Genomic DNA, 24,356 nt, shown 5'->3' on the forward strand with positions numbered 1-24,356 from the left:
GGAACAGCACAAATTTTTTGTTTTTGTTTTTTGGTTTTTTGGTTTTTTTTCCTAACCACTGTGTGTAGACTTCAGAAGAAAACTCAACATTGGGGACAGCGGACAATCACACTGCCAAAGGACATTCCGTGGATACTTATTCTCTGATACACAATCCGCAGTTTTGTAAGGATTCAATGTAATTACTGCCTAATTGGAAGTCACCGTTTTAGGACAAGGAGTTAACGAAGTTTAATTAATTATGATGCCTGCATAATTTATCCAATACTGAGTACCATGCCCTAAATTGCATTGTTGCTCTCAGAGGAATGAATTTCAGTAATAATTTTAATTTTCTATTGAATAATCGAAGAAGGCAGACTTCTGTCACTTTGGAATACATTTTGCAAAATTCTCTTCTTCTTAGACCAAAAATTGTCATGAACATGTAAAAAAATCTAAAGTCTACATACACGTAAGGATGACACTCATCTTTTCCAAGGTTAATAAAAACTGTCATGTACAAGCGTCAAACCATACCATCACTCCGTGTATAAAAGGTGAAGAATCTACAAATTACAGTTAATATTAATATCATCATACCAAGTAATAAGTACTAAGGTTATTTCAAATTAAATGTAAACTTTCACTGACCCTGTTTTGAACAATTATGTTGAATTTTGAGAACTAATCCATGAACATTTCTGCAAGCTGTTACAATTGTAATTGTTAGAACCTTGCATATCATTGGTGGCATTAAACATTCCATTGCCGACTTTCTTTCAAATTTTAGTACACGTGATATGCCATAAAACAACTCTGTTAACAAGAAGCTCCTTTTTCACTCTTCCCTGGTTTAATAACTGTTTTTTAAAGCTCTATTAGCTGTAACTTTTGATGGATTTTCAATTATTTTATTCTATTTGAAAAGTATAGTTTCATGACCTAATCCCAAAATCGTTGTGAAATGCCCAGTGTCATACAGCCTGTACATGTAAGCATACTGTCCTGTATTATTGGTGGCAACAGAATTTTAGTCTCGACTAGAATTCATTCATGAACCGTAACAGCATACTATAATGTAAACAATTGCATTCAGTAGGCTACAACATTCTATTTTAACATACTCTATTTTACATAGGAGAACAAGGAAATATATTATTTTTTAGGAAATACTCAATGAAAATATTACACGAAATTACAGGTACTGTTCCTTTATATAGGCAACTGCAATATGATTAGGAAATTTCATTGTTTCCAAGTCGGTCACTTGGAATTGAAAAGTAACGATAACAAGGATTTATAGGCAATTAGTATATTCCCAGCATGCCGTAACCATCAGGTGTTATACATGTATTATAATACAGACACACATTTGACCGATTCATTCCCTATTTGTGAGGATATAGCAATGTAATGTAGGGAAAATCACTTATTTATCAGAAAATATTTTCAACCACTGTGTGAAGAGGCCACTTGAAAACAAACTTTTGAAATGTTCAAACGCTCAAATAAAGCAAGACTGAAGTATCCTGATCCCTGTACACTAGAAATTCAACATGAAATTTTTTTTGCGGTAAACGTTGTCAACACACGTATCAGTTTGTCATCACATATACACATATGGGCATGCACAGCACAAGACAAATGGGTGGGGAGAAGAACTCATACAATGAGCGCAATCGTTTGCAAGGGATTTACAAACAGTACAGAAATATTACCCTTAGAGGCAGATACAGCTAGGCTGGCATAGCCTGTCACATCAAAGAATGGGCATGGAAAATCTCTCAGCATAACTGAAATCAGGCAGTCAGACTCCAAAGTTCACTGTAAAAAGAAGTTGACAGGGTGAATGAGCGACTTTTAGACGTTGTATCAGTCTTGGGTGAACACTTACTGCTGGAATACATGACAGCTTTAAAACCAGATGAGGCTATTAGCTCCGCTTGAACGGAGATAGAAATCGAGGTCCATTCCGGAATGATAGCGGCAAACTAAACACGGCAGTTGAGAGGAGAGCAGCAGTCTTTTAACAACCAGGCTGTGTCCTCTTGTGTTTGTTGAAAGATAACACCGGATAAATACCGTGGGATGTACGGGGAATGGATGTCCGTCTGCAGAGCTTTCTCCTTACTGTTTTGCATGTAAAAAAAACTGCTCACAGGAAGAGTTGTCCGTGCAACCAATTAAACCTGTGCGTGGATATCTTCAGCATGCAGTGGCTTTACACTTGAGCAAACAAGCTCACTGTCCTGTGAGCAACTTATCAAGAGATTGAGAGAACACCATTCCAGCATACATGTTAAACAACCTGTGATATACAACTGCACCACTTTTGACCAGGTGTATGCATGTATGTAGTTATGTGGGACCAACCATTACAAACTGGGTGAACTCATCCTCTTAGGGCAAAAAGGGATGTAACATTTTTTCCATATATTGCAACCTTACACTACACATTTATTAAAGATTTGAAACTATGAAAGGCATACAATTTAGATGCCACAATATTTCAAAATATTCAGTGACTCGCGAATAATTTACTTGACCTACACACCCCTTCAGATGAATGGAACAGCCTAACACAGATGAACAGTTAGCATAGCGGCAGCCAGACACAAAAAGTAATATTTCAGCATGCTATTATTCTTTATCACTGACTGCATCAGTTTGTCAGGCTTCTCAAGCATCATTCTCTTCAAAAACACACCGCTCAATGTACGCTTTTTCCAAGCTTCAGTTTACCCAAAGTTGGAATCAATTTCCTGACCCTCAAACGGAAACTCATATAAAACCGAAAGGACTTGCTCACTCAGAACGCCATCAGTCTCTCTTGGTTACAGGACGCGAACGACAAAGTGCACCTTTGAAATTTCCCAGATTACCCTAACCTATCAGCACAAATTAATGCGGTCAGATACAATTTGCCTGTATCCAACAGAGATCCCACTTGCCATGAGAAACATGAGTAGCTGTTGGGTTTCTTTCCCATTTCCAGTGGAAAGTGTAGACTGCGGGAATTGTAACGATAAAAGCCATCAACAGGTAAAATTGAAACATGAGCTTTTCTTGATTACTTATAAAATGCCAGCGTGATAATATTGCAGGTAGAGTTATTCATTGCATCACTGTTTGGGTTGGAGTCTAAAACTGAAACCAGTGATGTGAAACTGAAGTAACGAAACACTGGCTAAAAGATGAGTGTAAAATAGAGAACAAATATCTCCTGTTAATGGGAGGTTTATATTTCTCTTCATTCCTGGAACTATAGCTAAGACTTTTAAAAGATAATATTTCCATTACTTCTTCATCCATGAAAGTAAAACAAGCATATTGTATTATTGCATTATGTACCTCAGTTTACTTGCATCAGAGTGCACGTGTACCACCTGTATTTTACACTGCAGTGCAATGCCAAGAAAACATTATGTTATAACATGTTAATGAGCATTCGTAACTTCGACTACGTTTGTTTGTAAACAACTAGTATCTTATAAGCAAACTGAAAATGATCATCTGCAAGCTGTCTACTTTGCAAGAGAAACATCCACCAGCATGGAAGATTTCTAAGACAATATAGCTATGACAAAGCTTACTGTATATATTTTTAAGAGCAAGAAAATCACATTTCTGAAAGCTTTGATATGTTTTAAAACTGCAGCTTATCTGTATTTCTGTCCCTTGCCATTGTACCAGCTCTGACAGGCTCCAGCCTTTGCAAAAGAACAATAGTTCAACTGTGTTTCTTTGTTGTGTATATTTCTACTTTCTCTATAAAGAATTTAAACAATTTTACCCAATCAGAACTGGGGTTGTGGCATACCAAGCTAATTAGAAGTCAATCATATCATCGTACATCACATCTGATTACAAGAGAAGGAACTCGATACATATCATTCCGCCAAACTTCAGACATCATACTGGGAATCATTTTCTTTTTCTTTTCTGTTTTAACATATGAAATAATAATAGAGCCCCGTGACAAGAGTGCAAGTGATTCACACTCTGGGTCTCTGCATGAGGACTAATGCTTGCAGTATATTCTGCTGTCCAAGCACTTGCTGATGGCAGCAGAATACACCGCAAGTCCTGACGCAAATACCCTGGGTACGTCACACTCGCACTGTCTCACCATGGTGTTCTGTCATATTCTCATCCTACTTGGAAAGCACAAAACCTTGCCTGATATATGCAATTTTATTGTTGACCCGCAAAATCAAGTCCACATAAAAATTTTGTCAAATAATATGAAACATTGGGCATTTAAAACCAATACACACTGTATATGCACAGTGAAAACTGAAAACTACTCATTTTAACATGTTTGGAGCACTGAATGTAACACTTTTATTTTACAAATCAAGAAAGCATACTGCTGAATATATGAAAAGTTAATAGCAAATGGAACTTTAAAATATGCATCACATTTCATTTTGACTGAGGCAAAGCATTCAGTTAGATGTTCAAAATGACAGAGCTGTTTCGGTCTGCACTGGGTGCCCTATTTCCCCCACGTGTATTGACAATTTCAACCATGCAGGCGATGACGCCAAAATGTCTCTCTGAGAGTCTAATATCTATAATATTAGCATCGAAACGTCAAAAACAGCAGAAAAAGACCCCTGTCAATGGACTGGAGTGTTGCAGATAATGAATGGGAAGTGACGGCCCGGCAGTATCCGCACTTTAGGAGTGTGATGGAAACATCTTCATATCAGAGAATGTGGAAATGCTGTCAATATGTATCCTATAATGTGTATGCATATTACTCCCAGTGCAAGGTGTATTGCGCATTGGGTTTCTGACTCAATTTTTCACAACACTTTGCTGATAGACTGCTCATGTGAATTTATTTTGAAGTCTGTGGAGTGAATTAAGTTCTTGCAGTGAAACCCAATTTTTCCCAACTGGGTTTAACACAGAGTACATTTATATCATTTTGAAAATGTTGAATTTTAGGAAACCTTTTTCTGTGATCGAAAATTTTCATGGTGAACCTTGATTTTTATTCTGGATTAAGAAAAAAAATGGATTCAATTTTCTGTATGGTAGTTTATTAAGCTAGAGTTTTCAACTTTGTTTCATACTGTCTATCGAAAGCAATGTTTGTCAGGTCACATACTGTACACATTACTCCCCCCCCGCCCCCCAACCACCAAAAAAAAAGCAAACTGCACAGATTTGCTGAACTTTTTCATGATGACTTAAAGGCTTTTGTGAAAACAAGGGTTCAACATGCAAAATGGTTTGCTCTCGTCAAAGCTTTGATAATAGTTGGGAAAACTGACAACAATAAAAGGAACTGCACAAAATTTTCCTCCCTTGAAATATTATAATTCAGTCCACCATTATATTGCCTCCTACAAAATATGCTTTCCTCAGTTTTCCATTCGTCTATATGAAAAAAAATGAAAACGTGACAATCCAGAACGACAGTTGACAGGAAATTGCTGGCGTGACCCATACAGAGGATGTGGCCACTGGTGGCGCTCTTCAAAATGGTGAATGTTCATCAGCTGCAAATGAGATGTCTTTGACCCCTTTCACATCTAATTACTCATTTACATCTACTTCTTTCGATGAGAAATAAGACAATAGATGTATAACACAAAGTGCACCAAACGGCGCCATCTACCTGCTGACAAAAATGCTACGGATGAGAACTAGGAAATCATCAGTAGTTTGTCGTAAAATTGTGCGTTACATTTCTGCAAATACTGTATCAAGTTTCTTGTTTCATCAATTAAGCCCCTCCATTAGTAAGCAAGATTGCGCTCCATCAACCTGTTGATCAATAATATACATATCATCTTGTTTCATGCTCTGAGTGTCATTTAAATGAGAGCACCAACTTTCCAAAGTTGAACACCACTCTGGCTGACACAAGGTACCTCTCTGTGATTCTACATAAATTTGCATATATTGATGTCTACAGGACAGGTGCATGGCTGATGCGAAGAAATTTTCAAAAGCTTCTCGAGTTGACGCAAAGACTTCAGAAACGTCATTGGAGGTAAAGGCGCAATGGATTTGAATGCAAGATAATAGAAACGAGCCAGAGAAACTGTCATGATTTAGGGACACCAAGTTCTGCCATCGACGGTTTAAACAATATCAAGAGAATGCCAGAGGTTAAAAAAAATTTCTTATTCAGCCCTGGACAAGTGTATTTCATTCAAATTCTTCTCAACATTTTCCATCATGATTTGTTAGTGCTGCAACATCAAAACAACTTTTACCACATCAATCAGAATTCATAGTATCAAGAAAATGGCTATAAGAATTCAGAGCATAAAGAAGCCATCTTGAATTATAAATGAACTTCCTGAACTAAAACTGCAGTCTTCAGTAATTGGAGACGTCTGAGCTGTTAAAACAGACGGCAGTATTCATGAGCAAGAGTTTCGATTTTGCAGGGTTACCTGTAGGAGGGAATATCCAGGATGTATTCACCGAAGGAATTATTCGATTCACCTAACAGTAATTACAAGCCTCTGACTAATTCACCGTATATACAGGCAGCCAGTGCTTCACGTCTGTGTCAATTTGAACATTTCTGGTGAATTTTGGCCAAGCCATAAGCATCTTCGGTGTTCTTCTGTGAGCCTGATATCACAGGTGCCTGACTTCACATCGTTTTACTTGAACGTTTATCATGAAGACTGAGAGTCCATATAACTTCATGATGGTGCAGTCTTTATGCCTTCAATTAAATGGGAGCTGATGTGCACACAAAATGTGTCAAAATCTATCTATGCACAATCTCAAGCATGGATACTTAGTGGAAAATAAAATGCACTCAAATTTCAAAAAGTTGAATGGACTTTAACCTTTTCACCACCATGGTTTGGTCCAAACCCATTGTTATCAATGGTGGTTGTGGACCTATGTACAGGGGATTGGGGGTGAACAGGTTAAGAGAGCAAAACTCACAGGAGTGATAGGGTGTTACAGTAACCACTTGCAGTGGCCTTCAATTTTTTAGATATCCTCGATGTAAAAGGTGTCTATGACTGGTAAACGAAGAATGTAACATTACGTCAAGAATACAACATGTCGAACTTTCATGGCTTTACTGCTAAACAACACACATTTTACACATCTTAACATTCTTGCTCCATAAAAGGAAACTGACAGCACAGCACCTTTCGAGGTCCTGAGAATTATCAGGTAGAACGGATTCAGTCTAGAGACGTGCACCGTGGGAATATGTATTATTGATCACTCTGTGACACTCAAATCATCAATGTATAGTAAAATTTGAATGTTATCGATAAGATAATAAAGACACGATAACCCTTCTACATTTCAATTGTCTCCTCTTTGATAAGAAACTTGTTTTGACAACTTTTATGTTTTCGGTTGCAAGAATTCATGACTTTTACAGTTTGGTCTTTTTTTTCCATTCAAACATAGCATTTGAAAATATCTCCTTCACATACCTTGAATCATCTGTATGTGCAGATCATGTGTTACAATCACACAACAACATGCTGCTTAGCCATTTGAGTGCTGTAATTTTTCCCAACAAACTTTAAGTGCAACATTTTACCAATTTTTATGAATTTTCCTATAATTTTTTGATAATTCTTGACCAAATGGACACCACAATTCATTGCCTACAGCTTTTTATCAAAATTTTAGCAAAAATCTAACAAATATTGACTGGGTTACATTTTATAAAGGCGACAAGACTTGACTTGACAAATTACCAGAGATTTACCAATACTTGAAATTCAAAATGGCTGCCATCCCTGAGTTAACTTTGTGGAGAAAAATAAAATTTTCATTTTTTGAAAAACTAAAATGGTGAAAGTTTTCCTCACACCAAGAGCTTCAAAATTAGCCCCCATAAGTGATATATCCGAAAAGAATTGTAAAAGTTTAATAGTCCAAATATCTGTCCCCAGATGCATTCTACCTTAATGTCAATAAGAGATACATACTGCGAGAACAGGGATAGGGGATCGTGGCTTTAAGCAGCGCACGTAAACATGACAGCACTCAAGGCTCCTGTTTTCAACAAAAGTTGTTTTTAGTATTCCTTAAGGAGAGAGCCAGTCAAAGAAATTTCCTTGAGGCTGACATCAAATGTTACCCTCGACGGGCTAGCTTACTCAAGACATTCTGAAGTTGTGAATTATAACTTACACATTTTAGTATACTCTGGTGATTGCATAGTAATTAGTATGCAGACAGCCAGTCACATTGATTTCGCTGAGAAATCAACAATCATGGGTATGCTGGATCATACCAAAAGAAGGAGAGTTCTCCTCTGCAATAATTAAATGCATCAGTTCACTGGAGTTTCTGGAGACCATGGTAAAATCTGCTTTCTAGCCGCAGGACACTGAAGTCACTTGTGGCAAGAAAAATTTCAAGACATTTGTAACTCAGTACAAGCCAACACAGTCGTGCCAATTTGTAAACTTATATATATATATATATATATATATATATTATATATATATATATATATATATATATATATATATATATATATATATATATATATATATATATATATATATATATATATACACACACACACACACACACATACAAATATATACAAATACATATATATATATATATATATATATATATATATATATATATATATATATATATATATATATATATATATATATATATATATATATATATATATATATATATATATATATATATATATATATATATATATATATGTCGTTGCTACATGTTATATCATTATCTGGTGCAACAACCTTGCTCATAAGCTCACTCAGCTGTTCTGCTCTAATAGCCTTTCATAGTTTGTTGCTAAGGTAACATCCAGTAGAAGAATGGTCGCAGTCCCTTTTCATTCCTCCCATTTGAACAGCTCAGAACTAATTTTCCTTAATGATGTGGCAATTGCACTCTAGCATGGAAAAAAAATACCTCAGATAATTATTTGCTGAACCATGTTCTCTTGTGAGTACCGGTACATTACAAAATTTGAGGCAATTATGCTCCTAATGAAGTGGTTCCACTCTGGTCGCTTCATTTGAACAATTTCGGATGTATCCCTTTTATACATGTACATGGGCAATCTGACTCAGATCTTCATGTATGCATGAACGTTGCAACCATTCTGTACATGTATAAATGCAGCAGTTTAAGCTAAAGATGGTGACTGAACTCAAACACAAGTACCAAAGCATCTTTGTCCCTTCCTCTCTCATTCCATCCACACTATCAGGGTTCTCAACAAGAAAGGGGTGGGCCTTCCCTTTTTTGGAGCATTCTAAAATATGTTCATAACAATACAAAAGAATGCATTTTAACAATAAAAGAGTATGCAAATTATATATTGTTTTGTAAATTTGCCATCCATGTGTTTTTCTAAGCTGTGGAGAACACTAGCTATTTAAGTCAATGGTACTTTATGTCCTGCATATATGTGTGTGTGTGTGTTTTTTTTTAACCAGAAACACAACACTGGTGTCTAACCCGTTACTTCATTTCACATTTACTACATTTTGTGAAACATGTTACAGGACTTGTACATTGGACTCTGTGTGCAATTAGAAGGGGAATAAGACTCCGGTGATGACAGTCCACCATCATACATGGAGAATTTGATTCCCGACATAAAATTTTGATGAATTTTACCCGAGGTAATGGAATTTACCGCTTCGATGCATTACGTAACTCATTGTTCTGTGGTTGTAATCAAATTATACATAAGGCGCCTCTTTCACTTCACGGATTATGAACACCTTCCAAATGTCTAAATATAGCCACTAAAGCTCCTGTAGTATTTTGGAAATCCATGACAGATTCAATTATTGAGATAATAACATTTTTGCCAGTAATGTCTTGCCTTGTGTTAGGTCATCAGAATGTCAGAATGAGGGTTGATCAACTGGATTATTTTCCTCAGTGACTTACACCGTTTTCTGTTCCTCTAAAAGCTCTGCTGACGGGGAAAGGTAAAATCCTGCTGATGGAGGTGCACTGATCTGTTCTGAACACAAGCTGAAACATTCTGTCGTAAGATCATAAATACTGGGTGACGAAGTAAAAGCTTACCAAATATGGCAAGATAGTCGTGGATGTATAGATGTGGATGATAATTACAATGGTGGATGATAGAAAGCTGCTGACCGGTTTTTATGATGATGATGATGATGATGATGATGATGATGATAACAAGGATGACCATGATGATGATAAATGATGATGATGATGATGATGATAATGATAAATGATGATGATGATGATAACAAGGATGACCATAATGATGATAAATGATGATGATGATGATGATGATGATGATGACGATAACGAGGATGACCATGATGATGAAATATGCCATGTGCGAGTGTCTCACAATGACAATGTACCAAACAAAAAATGAGGACATCACACCAACAGTTCTAAAACCTGAACTCTTTTTAATTGGTTTGTATCACCAACATCTGAGAAACACAAGGAACTTAAACTGAACTTGATACAAGCCTGTACGAGGCAGGCATAACTAGATGAATTCCTAGCAAAGAGCCTGCATTCATTTTAAGTCTGAAAATGTCCGCAAAACAAACGGTTGAATCCTAATGGCCTAATCACTACTAAGCTTAATTTTTTTTCAACTTTCCTACGCAATAGAATCTTTCACGGTGAGATGAACAAGACGCCATCATCAAATCAACTCAATAGCTGATAATGGCCAGATATGACCTTTCGTGTGCTCTTCTGCTTGAAAAGCTCTCTGTGATGCGTGTTTGAAAGCTTCATTGCCTGGTCGTCTTTCAAGGACCGGGTATACGTATATCTTGTGACAGTTTCAATTGGGATTGGAAGCCAGGCTTTTCAAAAGAGGATTCTAACAGCAGTACTTCTCTAGCGTGCATTGTTTAATCCGACATGACTCCCCTACAATAAAGCTAATTTGATTTTTACTAGAATGAATCACCGTAGCATCTTGACTGCTGAGGAATCTGACACTGGGTGTCGCCTTGCCTACACAGCACTTTTCTTATGAACCAGCTATGCTGTACTCTTATACTGTACTGAATGCAGGATGGAAAAACAAGTTTAAATCCTCTTTCTCCTAAGTGGTATTTATTTCTATAATTTGTCCATGGAGCCTGGTAGAAAGAGGATTAACATAGGAAAATTGCAGAGATTCACTGTGACCAGCTGTTACATTGACATTAAATGAAAATAACTCATGCTATAATCCATAAAAATAAAACCTGAATTAATACCAAACCAAACAGAGATATGTACATGTATCTTTCACTTGCAGAGGCACAATTTCATACACTGCATATACTATGTTTTATACATCATCTTAAGTCTATAGTTTGAAGAGGTTATTGACTGTCATTCACTATTGTTAGAATTATTTTTTATTATAATATGTGTATTTGTTTGTTATTTGTTTGTTTGTCTACTGATTGATTCTATCAACTGAATATAAGAATGTGGACTCTGCTAAAGCGATATGAATCATGAAAGTGACCAATATTGGATACAAAAATACAAAGATAAAATATGATAGGGTATGATAGTGTCTCTAAAGAACACAGTCTAGTTTGACATCACTGTCTACAGACATCCAAATCATGAACAAGCCTGTAGGTAATAATACAGATGTCCCTGGTTAATGAAAGGTAAATTGCTGACCCCATCTCCATTGGAGGCAGAATTTTCACTGAACGTTTCCTGAAATCTAATTTCTGATGCATATCAGAGCGACATTTCTGATTGGCACCATCATGGGGTAGAGATTATACACCCACATGTGGCTGCCTGAGGGGTGAGGGGGAATCAGAACTAGATAAACACTTAGTAACACCTGCAGACACAACATGTATGGGAGCTAATGAGAGGAAGCAAAACAACAGCTTAAAAAACCCACGCAAGGCCTTGATTGCCTACAGCCATACCTGCACTTTCAAGGTGATTTCAGTGTGTGTGAACTGAACAACAAATAATTTATACTCAGGATCAACATGTTTTTCTTGGCTGTTTGCGGGTTGAACACCAGGGACATTTGGTAAAATCGAAACGATAGCATGACATCATAGGTATTCTATGTTAAGAATATGTGTATAATGCTTGGAGAAACATTTCCATTCTGTATAAACAAACAAGATTTCTCCATGATACATGAAACTGTAACAGGCAGGGGTGATCCATGCCATTCAGCTTGTACCTATTCAATTTATATTCAGTAATCCCTTTGCAAACTTCAGTTGTCCCTGGTCAATGGTACTTCAACTATTATTCACTTCTCCTCTATAACAGAGTCATAATGAATTCAATTTTGTGGCCTAGGCAGTGCATCTCAAACTCCCAGACATTGGTCGGCTTTCATTTGACTAACTACAAAGTGACATTCAATTTAGGTATATCGCACATTACAAGAATATAATCCAGCTGCTTCTAAACCTGTCTGGATGCATTTTGTCAATAAGTCATTCCAGCAGTATCATATACTGCTCTTAAAGCCAGTCAACAAGCAATACAGACCTCAATCATTGCAATGTAGCGGTTAGAATCATATGAACACATTGCTAAACAAAAGAAACACAACTTTGTGCCTTGAGGTGGCGCTATATCAATTCTGACAGATTCTCCAACATTGATTGAAACCTGTGTACGTATAAATATTTTTGTATATTCTTTATGTATTCTGCTGTCTCTTATTATTCATTGAAATTTTGACTTACACATATGTTGAAAGTCTTACTAATATGTACACTATGCTGTGATGAAGGCAGTTCTGACAGTAAAACAGTTTATTCTTGTTGAGAGCCATCTACAGAGTACAATGTGCTCAATAGAATTAAAGTTTCATTTCAAAGACAAGAGTGCATTACATTATGTTTCGTATTGTGTGTAAAAAAATTGAAACTACACTCTACTGAAGTAGTTGTGTCATTCATTTTAATTGTTATCAACATACATACACTTATTGATGTTCACATTCCCAAATCTAAAATTTCAATTCCATATAAGATTTTGATGCAATCTTGGAAATACTCAATATCGGAATAATAAAGTATAATTACAATTATAAATTTCTGACATTGTTGAACTGTAAAACAAAACACTATAACCAATATTTCAGTTACTTTTCCTTGAAAAGAAACAAGTCTTGTTGATAAATCAACTCAATTTCTGAGGCCCCAACACAAACATTTGTGTGAACAAATTGCTACAACACGTGAATTATAAATGCAAACAGTGAACTGTTTGTCTTGGTTTTTGATGAAAGTAACCCGCCTTTGAAATAATTATTGGTTTATTTTTGCAATTTTGGGTCTTTATTAACCGGTGATTAAACACTAATTACGGGATCCTAAGAATAAAACGCCAGTCCTTTGTCATTGCCACTCATAAAATAATTGCCCCAGGAGAATAAATTACCAGGCATTTACAACGAGAACATTCTCCCTTGAAAACTTTGAATGATAAAATCAATAGAGCGGTCAATAGGATGATATCATTAAATATTGTCATCACAAAAGGTAATACAACACCTCATGATTAACCATTTTTAACAAAATGTAGGTGCCAATGATAAAATCAATAGTGGTGTGAATAGTACCATATCATTGAATATTGTCATCATGTACGGTAATATTAGACTTAACTGATCACAGTTTTTAACGTAGGATGCCAATTTACAAGAGAGACACAAAATGCCACTCTTCAGAGTGATTAAAAGTTTGGTCCAATCATAAGTGGGGTCAAAGGTCAGTCAAACAAAATTTGCCATTGGTGGTGAAGTGAGAGTGACACAGATATGCTGACTATTCGATGGAAAACTGAACACAAATTGTTGTTGCGTAAATGCACAATGAACTGTTTGAAAATATGAAGACTGCTTGACACGTTCATATTTCAAAAGAATTGCCCCATGTTAATAATTTACCAAATATCATTTTGCCAATACTCATACAATTCATGAATAATTCAAACTTCAAGCAGCATGTCAACTGAAAAGATAATTATGTTTCATTATTTAAACAGCCTTCAGACAATAGCTTGGGACATCTTATCTTCAATTGAAATCTTAATTTCAAGTTCCAATTTCACCGAATAAAAGGCATCAAATTCACAATTAACGTTTTCGAGTTTATGGGTCAGCTGTAATGAAGCCATTACGAAAATGATATTTCTCTAGCAAACAGACAACCACATCACTACATATTGTTAATTAAACCATCAAGAGTGGAAACGGTGGAAGCGAGACAGCTTTCTACGATTAAAATATTCAAAATATTCAAAAGTGAACTTAATACAGACGTGACTGACAGTAAATTGAAAGGTTGATATGAAAGCGGTTTCGTTTTCTGACATGTGGGACAACCCATTGTGATCAGGTATCCATTCACAGACAGTTCATTGAACCTTTCACATATCATCTTTCACAGACTGACACTGAAAATGTATGCGTACGTAACCGCTTTCAAAAGCACTGTCCTAATTATGAAACCAATTTTAAACTGCTTATTGCTTCCATCCATATTTTATGTTCACATGATAACCTACATGTATAATAGCACAGCTTGGAACTTCTTCAAAACTTAGGTTCAAATAGAGCCTTTAATTCTTTCAATGAACAGGTTTAATCAAGGTATTTAGAAGTGGTTAGACATTAATTAAAACTGGCAGTACAATGTTTGTGAATGAAATGAGAAATACATTGCCCAGTTGGATGGCTTTGTAAGTGTTGTTTGCAAGCAAGGAACAAAAGCAGAAAGTTGGTTGTACATTGTATATTAACCATAATGTTACATATAGGAAGATGTTGAAGCTTTAGAGATTTTACGAAGCACAGGCATTGGTTCATTTCTGACAATTATTCAGTTTACAAACATCTATTTCTCAGTATATTATGTATCCAGAGACTTATCCTTTCAGGCTTTCCCAGAATGCATCTGTTAAAAGCTATCACACTACGTGTCACCTTTTAACTTTTTTTGGAAACATTTTTGGTCATTCATCATGGCCTGTTCTGTGCATTATCGCACAATAACAGAGTTTCTTACTCAATATTACATCATCAACCCTGACATAGATAAATAGTGATGAAGGTGAATTATTTTATCATTTCAGATCTACTGTGTAATAAAATCTGACAGACTGGAAATACATCTTGCCTCATGTTTTGATCTCCCTGTTCTTTGATTACTGTTCAATGAAACTTTTGAGATTAACTGACCATGAATATTATTCATCAGCATTTTGATTATTTGTGGACTTTATGAATTTGCAAGTTGAATTTCAATGGTCAAGGTACTTCCTAACACTTAAATGTATCTCTGGTAGGATATCACCTCAAAAATTACCTTTGGACTACTGTACTTCAGGATTCAAAGCAAGATACAAACAGAATTCCCATCAAGGCATGTCATGTCCGCTGCATGGACTTTTACTACTGCTAAAACAGTCACACCTTCCAGTTATTGATCCAACCATCAGTCTGACAATTATAACATCTTCTTTAAATGTAATCAAACAAGCATTTTCGGAAAGTTGCTAAATGCGTTGAAATAATAAACATAATTTTTGAAATTAATCTCAATAATTACCTTCCTTTGAAAGCCCAAGAAGGGCAAAGGTCAATAAAATAGAAGCTTGTCACAAAAGACCCTTTCCATAATTAGCCAAAGGTTTTCCTCATTACTTCTGTCAGACTGATTAAATTTTATGATTTTAATGGGTGACCAGCAAAGCAGAACCTGGCCACATAGCTCATTTCATTCACTCAACCCAAGCTGTAACATCTGCCACACTTTGTCATGTTACCCTATACAACGCTCCCATGTTCAGTATACGATAATTCCTCTTTTTCGTTTACACAGTAGATTCTTACAATATAGGTTGTTGATGTACATATTTGTAAACTACCCTGAAGGGACTTAGCGCCCTCAAAACAAAAAAGGGCAATGACATGGTTTAAAAGCTCTGTAAACCTTTGTATTCAATAGAGTGTACTTCCAGTATAGTAAATTTTCATTCTTTTTTTTATTTGAATATTTTTTCAGTCCACAACAAAACTGAACTCGCAATACACATCATCTAGACGTGAACTTTACAGTACTGGGGAATAATTGGTACCATCCCGCAGAATTACTAGATCACTTGTACAAATACATACACTGTATATTGTCACTGTTTAATTTTTTAATCAGATAAACCTTTGCAGAATGAACACATGTAATCTATAAAAAGTAACACAGTGTTGACTGGCTGCACCTTTTTGTTATTGTTGTACTTTGGTCTCTGCATTTATAAAGGAGCCTAACCCTTCCTGCCAAACATATTTGGTCAGATTCTTTCTGTCTTAATTTGTATTCTGAGACAAAGATAGACACTTCCATGAACACTGACCGAAACAGAGATGACAGGACAAAAAAACACGTCCATTTTGAATGAGATAAACGAGAGAGTGTACTCTGTATGATAACACCCCTTCCTTTCAATGTTTCCTGTCTTCACATGAGGATGTGTTTCACAAGGAACTGAAAGTATGTTTTATAAAGTATAATTATAAACTACCTTTTTTTTTATCCCGTAGAAACACGGATATCCCAGCTGACCCATCAATTATTTAGCAAATTCAACTTGGTGAAATAAAATATTCATGAAATTCTATCATCATATCAACTTGATTGATTATTTTTCTGACTTCACAGTTTTGACAGATCATATATATTTTCTGACCATTTTTCTTTTGTCGTCATTATTCGCATTATAATTGGGCCTCAAAATGATATTCTGATGACACCCCTTAATACTGACCAATCTGACTGATCTGTGTATCACCTAAGAAAGAACCAAACCACATACATCATTGATATTACTTGTCTTGTCTGTATTTGAAAACATGGAGCACATCAGATCTGACCAGGTGTGACCTTTGACCCGGAAGAGGTGTACAAAGCCCATTGTAGCACAGAATGACAATGGTATAGGTAAACCGCAACTTGCATATTACCAAGCCCAAATACCTAGCATTCTCAAAACGTCCACACAGCATGCTCGTCATCTCGGTTACCTTGCAGTCTGAATTATTTAATGCTTAGCTCAGCACTTAGCATATATGAGAATAAGTGAGGTCATGACCTTGTAATACGCAGAACTGGAAAGGTGTCAGAAATTGGAAGATTGTTGAAAGATTGTTGAACAAGTGACCGACAGACCAGAGAATTTACAGTTGAATATTTTTAGAATTTCACCGACATCACACATGACAACATAATGAAGATATTAGTCTTTACATCATGATTCCCTAAAATCCTCATCATATTGAATATCTACTTCTATGTCATATATCCACCACACACCATAGTATATAAAAGTATTCTCTTCACAAGCCAAGTAGATCAATTTCGTCAAATTTCACGTCTGATGTAGCTACCATCTAAACGAATGATCAACATAAGCTTCTTTGCAGTAGTTGTTTTAAAATCAAAGGGACAGGTGTTTCACCGATCAGAAATAAATTTTACATTGGAAAGTCATGTTTACATAACGTCACACCTGACCCATGGCAAGTCTACACTTCATTTCAATGCTCCCTGGGTTTGATATAGATATTTGTCTACAGATAATTTGTAGACTCAGAACAAGATAGTAGGTATCATCTTAGCTGAGTCACAATCTAACAAGGGACATGTAAAGCAACAAGGGAAAGCAGTCCAGTCAATTTCCTAACAGTCTCTCGTGTCTTATAATGCTATTGCTCTTTTTTGCCATTCAGTAATTCATCCTTTGTAACTGTGACAAACATGTGATTCATCGACCCTTGACAGGTACAGAGATGAGTTGTACCGAGAAATGCCTCAAGGAATTTTCCCTTTGAAAAACCCACGGGTATAAATTACGTCCAATGAAGCCAATCCTCCAAAGCTCTAAAAACCAACCGACTGTGTTGAGAAGGTCAAAGTTCACATCTTCAATCACATGTGAGCATACAACAAATATTCGTTTAGTGTAAATATTGTTATGAACACTGACCATGATAGCACACTGTTCTAACCATTTTACAATGTTCCCTGATAAAACTGTTGATACAGTAAGTTAGTACATGAAACACCAAAGTCATGATCTGCACGTAGTTCATATACACACAGACAATTTCATCACACAAATTAAATTCCTTTCTGATAAATTTAGCGTTCCCTACACTGGCTAATTTCCCTTTCCCTGACAAATTCAAATACAAGAATTTTCCGATAAAAAATCTGCATCAACAAACTCTGGTTTTACCTCGTGTTGGTCAAAGCAGTTCAAAATTCATTTTCTAACACCTCAAATTCACTAGCCTGAGAAGAAACACAGCATACATTCTACTAGCCAACAAAGCAACCCCTGTCCTGGTTTTAAAAACACGTATTTCAAGGCTGTATTCAAAAAACACTTTAAACTGTGACAAATGATTGATAGATAACTGAACAAGTGGATGAATGTGACTACGCATACTGGGAGCAGAGACCTTTCATGTCATTCGCTTTCTAAACCATGGACACTTGAGGTGAAAGTAAAATCAGCTTACTCTGTGAAGGTCATGATGGACTGGTTTCACTATGGCTTGAAATGGATATATCTGTGTAATGTATTAGTCTGTGGGAAGTGGAATATCAAATTTGTATATTTATCAAAAAATGTCTGTGATTTACCGGAACAAATAATCCTTAATTCAATTTTATACTGCTCTTTCATATTTTGAAGGAAAATGCCAAAAAAAGAAACTTTTTGGTCAATTTTCATGCCCCTCCATTACATCTAATTCTGATCTTCTCAAATTAAGTCTAGACACATCATAATATATCATTTTCACTTGCAGTCAGTTTAGCCAGAAGACCCATGTCAACTGGGTGCCATTTCTGAACAGTCTTATAGGGTCTGGTCCACAGTATATATTGTGTACCATTATAATAGGTTCAACGATGGGACCAAACTGCTTCCTTTTATATTAAAATCAATAGTATTAGCAAATACACTTCTCCATCTGTGCCAGAAATGCCTGCTTTTTTGTTTGTTTGTTTGTCGGTTGGTTGGTTTGTTTATTGATTAGTTAGTTTGAAGTTTTGTTTGTTTGCTTGTTTGTTTGAGAGATGATGAATTTTCTTTTTTACTGGTCAGCCTGACCAGTAAATGACTAGCTTAATTACATGGTTTTGATAAAACAGAGAAGTCTCAGTCTACTGAGTTAGCCTTATAAAACTGTGAATTTTCTGATACTGGCTGGACCTACAAATACATAAAAGATTACACATCCCCATCACAGAATATGTGCATCTGTTAAAGGTACCACTCTAGTTTTATTCACCCTGATCTAATATATGCAGATTCTACTAGTTAAGTAGCTATGCCAATATACTGTAGTACATTGTATGGGCTACAACGTACAGCCTGTATTACATCTGCATTGGGTGGGTGTGTGCATTGTGCCATGCAGGGTACTTCAGTAAACTGTGCGCTGTTAACATTCGATAAAACTGACACCATCTAACTTGACATCCTTTGATAAATAGTGAGAACGGCAGCAATCGATTGAGATGACCTATTCTGATTACGACCAGTGAACAATACAGGTCAACTGGGGTAAATAGGTCACACAGGGTTCATTTCCATTGTCACGAAACCATTTTGATGCAAAATCTGTTCAGTTTAAATATTGCTGCTTTATTGATTTTTTTTTATCTAGGATTTACTTGCTCTTTGTGAACTTACAAATTAATACCGGTATCACTCAGTCTCCAGTCTTAATAAAAGGCAAATATACTACACACACATATAGACAAACAATTTATTTCTAAATAAGTGAACTTATTCATTTTTATATCCATTTAGCTATCTATTCATTTTTTTATTATTTCTTTATTTCTTTATTTATTCATTCATTTCTTTATTTGTTTATTTATTTATTTCCTTTTTTGGTTACATAGGTACTTGTGATAAATAAGTGAACTTACTCATTTTAATATCATTTATTTATTTCTTTATCTTATTTCTTTATTTTTTATTTTTTTATTTATTTATTCATTTATTTATTTATTTGTTTATTTTCTTATTGGTTACGTAGGTACTTGTTATATTTTATCATAAACACTTGCCCTTTATATATATGAGATATCTATGTTTCTGTATTTCCTGTGACACTAAAGTGTAAAGTTGATCAAACATCAGTGGACATCAAGCAAAATGGACAAATATACCAGAAAAGTGAGTAAACACGCAAAATGGGAGGTGAAATTCTGGAATGAAGCAAGTGAAGAATATGAGTATTTGCATTTATTGCACAAATTACGACTGGTGTTTACATCTCAGGAGAATATCGGTTCCTTAGAATGGCTGGAATGGCAACACTTGAACCGTTTGTCACTACAATTGGATCAGCGACAACAGTACAATGTGTAATCTTGCTGGCAATGTCCTCACATGAAACGAATGAATTATACACTCATTTTATTTCCGCAGAATGGCACAAGGTACATGGATACCTAAACACAGCTGCCGAACACAAGTCAGAACCCAGAATGAAATATTGATCTTATATTACGAAGGTGGCATCTGCACTTTACAGAATCAAACGTCACAACTTCAGTACTATTTTTTTGCCAATGTATGTATTTGTCCATGGTGGTTATTGATATTTCTGTTCAGAGAAATTTCAATGCAGTATGGCAAATTGGCTTGATCACTCACAATGAGTAAACTGTAGTGGAACTAACAGTACTCTGATTTTGATGGAAATATTCAACTGCACTCTCCACTCAATACAGGAATTTACACGCAACGTGTTGGTGATATAAGAAACAATTTTTCAATTTTCTCAACATTTCCAGAAACACTATGGCTCCTACAATGCACCTAGAACTAGTATCTAAGACCTGATGACCATGGTATTTTGATGCTGCAACGTTATGTATTCTGCTTACCATTACAAAATATTATCATTACAAAAGCTGCAATTACCAAAACATATGTTGTTTGGTTAACTGAAACAAAACAAATTATAAGGTAAATGGCAAATAATGGACAAGACAGTATATGTTGATGTGTATGTTGTCAAACATAATGTCAATTAATAATTTGATAATGTACATGTATCAATATACAGAAATCGTCTAGCATTACATAGATCAATTTTTTTTTTACTCGGTTAAACAGCATAACAGTACATGCAGAATACTTCTCATGTGAAATATAGGCGATTAGAGCAATGAAGGAATTGACAGGATTATCAGTCCGGGTTATGTCCATAGAGAGGATATTACGATTGACCAATCAGCGAACCTGCCGCCGCTAACGTCATGAATAATTAACCATGCAAACCTTGGCTCGTACATTGCAACGAGTTTGGAACTTTTCGGCTTGATTTCGCCCTTTATTTTTAGCACTGGGTAGTTTTTAGATGTAGACGTTACGCACAATGTTCAGTGCGGCCGAGATGGTGACCGACACAAGTGGTTAGTACATTGAAAATCACTTATTTGGATGAATTTCCTGGCCGGGTACGGCTCCTAGAAATCAGCATTTGACCCTTGTAAATCTACAGTAAGTTATTTGTCGCCAAATATCGCCTACTTTTGGTCAAATTTCAATTTAACCTTGCCATCTGCAGTATGGAGAATGTTTCAAGCTTTGCAAAGATGGGTCAACTGTTTTAGTCGTTCATCGGAGCACGATGGAGCACGATTTTTTCGATAACCATGCGTTTCCCGGTACGATTGACCCTTCGCTCAGAAAAACGCGCGCCAGATCAATCGCCGAGAAGTTAACCGAAAGCTGGAAAAGAGAACGAAAAACGTCCAATAACTCTTTGTCGAATATGGTCAAGGGTTAAGAAACTCAGAAAACTATTCTTGAAGAAATCTTACAATTTTTAACACGGTAGAACGTCGCCTATCGACTGGAGCTAAGATACTTCCGGGTAGCCAACAGTCTCACTCGATCGGTGGATCTGTCACGTCATATCGCGATCTGAACAAAGTGAACCAACTTAACCTTTGACCCTTGTTACACATACAGTACGTGATTGGTTCTTGCCTTAATTTCATTACATATACGGTACGCCATTGGCTCTACTCTACTATCCTCTATATGGACATAACCCGGACTGATTATAGAAATAGCATTTATTCATGCATTCAGTTCCTTACAAGCCATGTCAACGACGAGGTCGCATGCTCTGACACTCGCTAGTTGCTTGGTACAACAGCTTTTTCATTAACTTATCAAGTTTTATAAATCTGTCAATCACGTCGGCCATGCGTGACAGGTATAATCTTGTAAACTTGGACAAGGTAACAGATCAGGTTGTCTGGCACTAACTGTCAACAATACGCACTCACAATCCTGGTAAGCTAGACTCAACTAACAAATTTTTACCCCTTTCACAACCGATGGTTTGGCCCAAACCCATTGTCATCAATGCTGATTGTGGACCTGTTTACAGAGAATTGGGGGTGAACCGGTTAAAACCATTCTGCTGAAACTTGATCCTGATTACACATACAGTATTGACATGGTAATATAGTTTTCAAATTCCAATACTCAATGAAAGAATCCACCGCAATCCAACCTAAGTATTTGATCATAATATAAATCCAGCTGAACATACTGCTGATCAATACTTTTCATACATGTGATGATAAGTATAAACTGTAGTATTAATATCTGACTGTGGTTAGGTATTTGGCCTGGTTTCCAAATTCCTAGTGATCAACTATGGTAAGACAGATTCCTCTAACTGGAAAATCAATAAATCACATTGGTGCACGAAACAAACTTGCAAAAGGTTCTCTAATATACCGAGACAAGTTCATGTCAACCATCATTACCAAATAGCCACGTTTCAACAGATAGTTTCAGAAGTATGTTATTTCACCAGAACCCTAATGTCTATTAAAATCAGTAATAACAGGCAAAGAACCAAACATCCTTGTATTTCACATCAGACCTACAGACAATACATATGCCAATATTAAAATATAATTCCATGGCATTCACACAGTAAAATTGACCAAAGGACTACCAGGTGACCTGGCAGAACTACCAGGCTGATGCTGGTTCGGACAACCAAAAGATACATGGTCTGCTCTCCCCTAGTTATAATAATAGCATATGCCACATGTATTTTGATTTCGGAAACTAAAATGAAATGGTACATCTTATTACATATGCAGAATACACAGCGTGATATTTGGATACTGACAATGTAGATAGAACTTAGCCTTGCTACGGATTCTCTAATGATATATTAAACACCAGAGATGTCAGTATGAAATATATGGTAATTGTTTGTACACCAAATCAAAATGTCTACATGCTTTTAGGTATAAGAATGAAGCGGAACGGAATCTCCCTATCATACAGTACATGATTGAGTGTGCGACAGTGATGACTGTCCTACATGTATTGCCCTGCAAATATCAACCATGCATTATACCCAGGTTACACCTCATTGCCCCCACCCCACCCCCACCCCACCCTGCACGCAATGTTGACAACCAGCAAAAGCTGAATATGCAAAGATAGTGGAGTTCACAAAGACATACAATATTGAGCTGAAAGATCAAACACTCTCTCTAGGTGTACCTAGATGTGTCTGGGAATCATAGCGTCCTAAACACCCTCTAATTTTCTTCAAATGACCCTAAATCACACCATGGGGAACCAGCAAATTGGTAAACTCTGCCTTCCCAAGGCAAGTGTTTATCTGCATGACCCCAGCCAACCCTGCGGCTAAAATGTGCCTAGTGCAGATGTAACTGCAGTGATTCCATGCATCCTGATGTGATCGGCATGTGCCAGAGTCTGGCTCTAAATTGGAAAAAGGCTGCCAGTACATCAACCTGATTTCTACAAAATTTAAAATCAGTGATAGTCAATTGGAAATTCAATATTCAAAGGGGCGGGGTTATTATTTCTACATCAAATTTGTATGAAATATCTGTACCTCTACTAAAAACAAAATGGGAAAAGTTACCCTGTATATGCCTACATGTATGCATTGTATATTTGAAATCACATGTCTTATATTTGAGTAGCCTCACACGTCTTATCAGTGAGCAAAAATCATCAAATGATTGATTTTTGCAAGAAAAACAAACATTTCATATACGAGTACTGGTGACAAAAATAAAAACACTTGCACTGATACAGAAGCCAATATTCATATCTGTGTAAATCTGGATATTTCTCACATGTAGGTCTATACACGAGCTGCAGTGTTGACCTAGACGGAGTGGGGTTAAACCCACTCATGGGATTCACAACAGCATGACGAGAATGTAAAAGTGCATATGATGACTAGCTTCACATTAAACGTCTGAGTCATTCCGCACACGATGCATCGCAGCAAAAACCGTGAGTGC

General features: G+C 36.1%; 1 protein-coding gene across 18 annotated transcripts in view; it reads right to left on the minus strand.

Annotated features, from left to right (window-relative positions):
* Positions 1 to 24,356, minus strand: part of LOC139143389 (titin homolog) — a 153,710-nt gene that overhangs the window by 102,222 nt on the left and 27,132 nt on the right. The window lies entirely within an intron of this gene.

This window comes from Ptychodera flava, chromosome 11 (genome assembly GCF_041260155.1).
Source record: "Ptychodera flava strain L36383 chromosome 11, AS_Pfla_20210202, whole genome shotgun sequence".
Taxonomy (NCBI): Eukaryota; Metazoa; Hemichordata; class Enteropneusta; family Ptychoderidae; genus Ptychodera; species Ptychodera flava.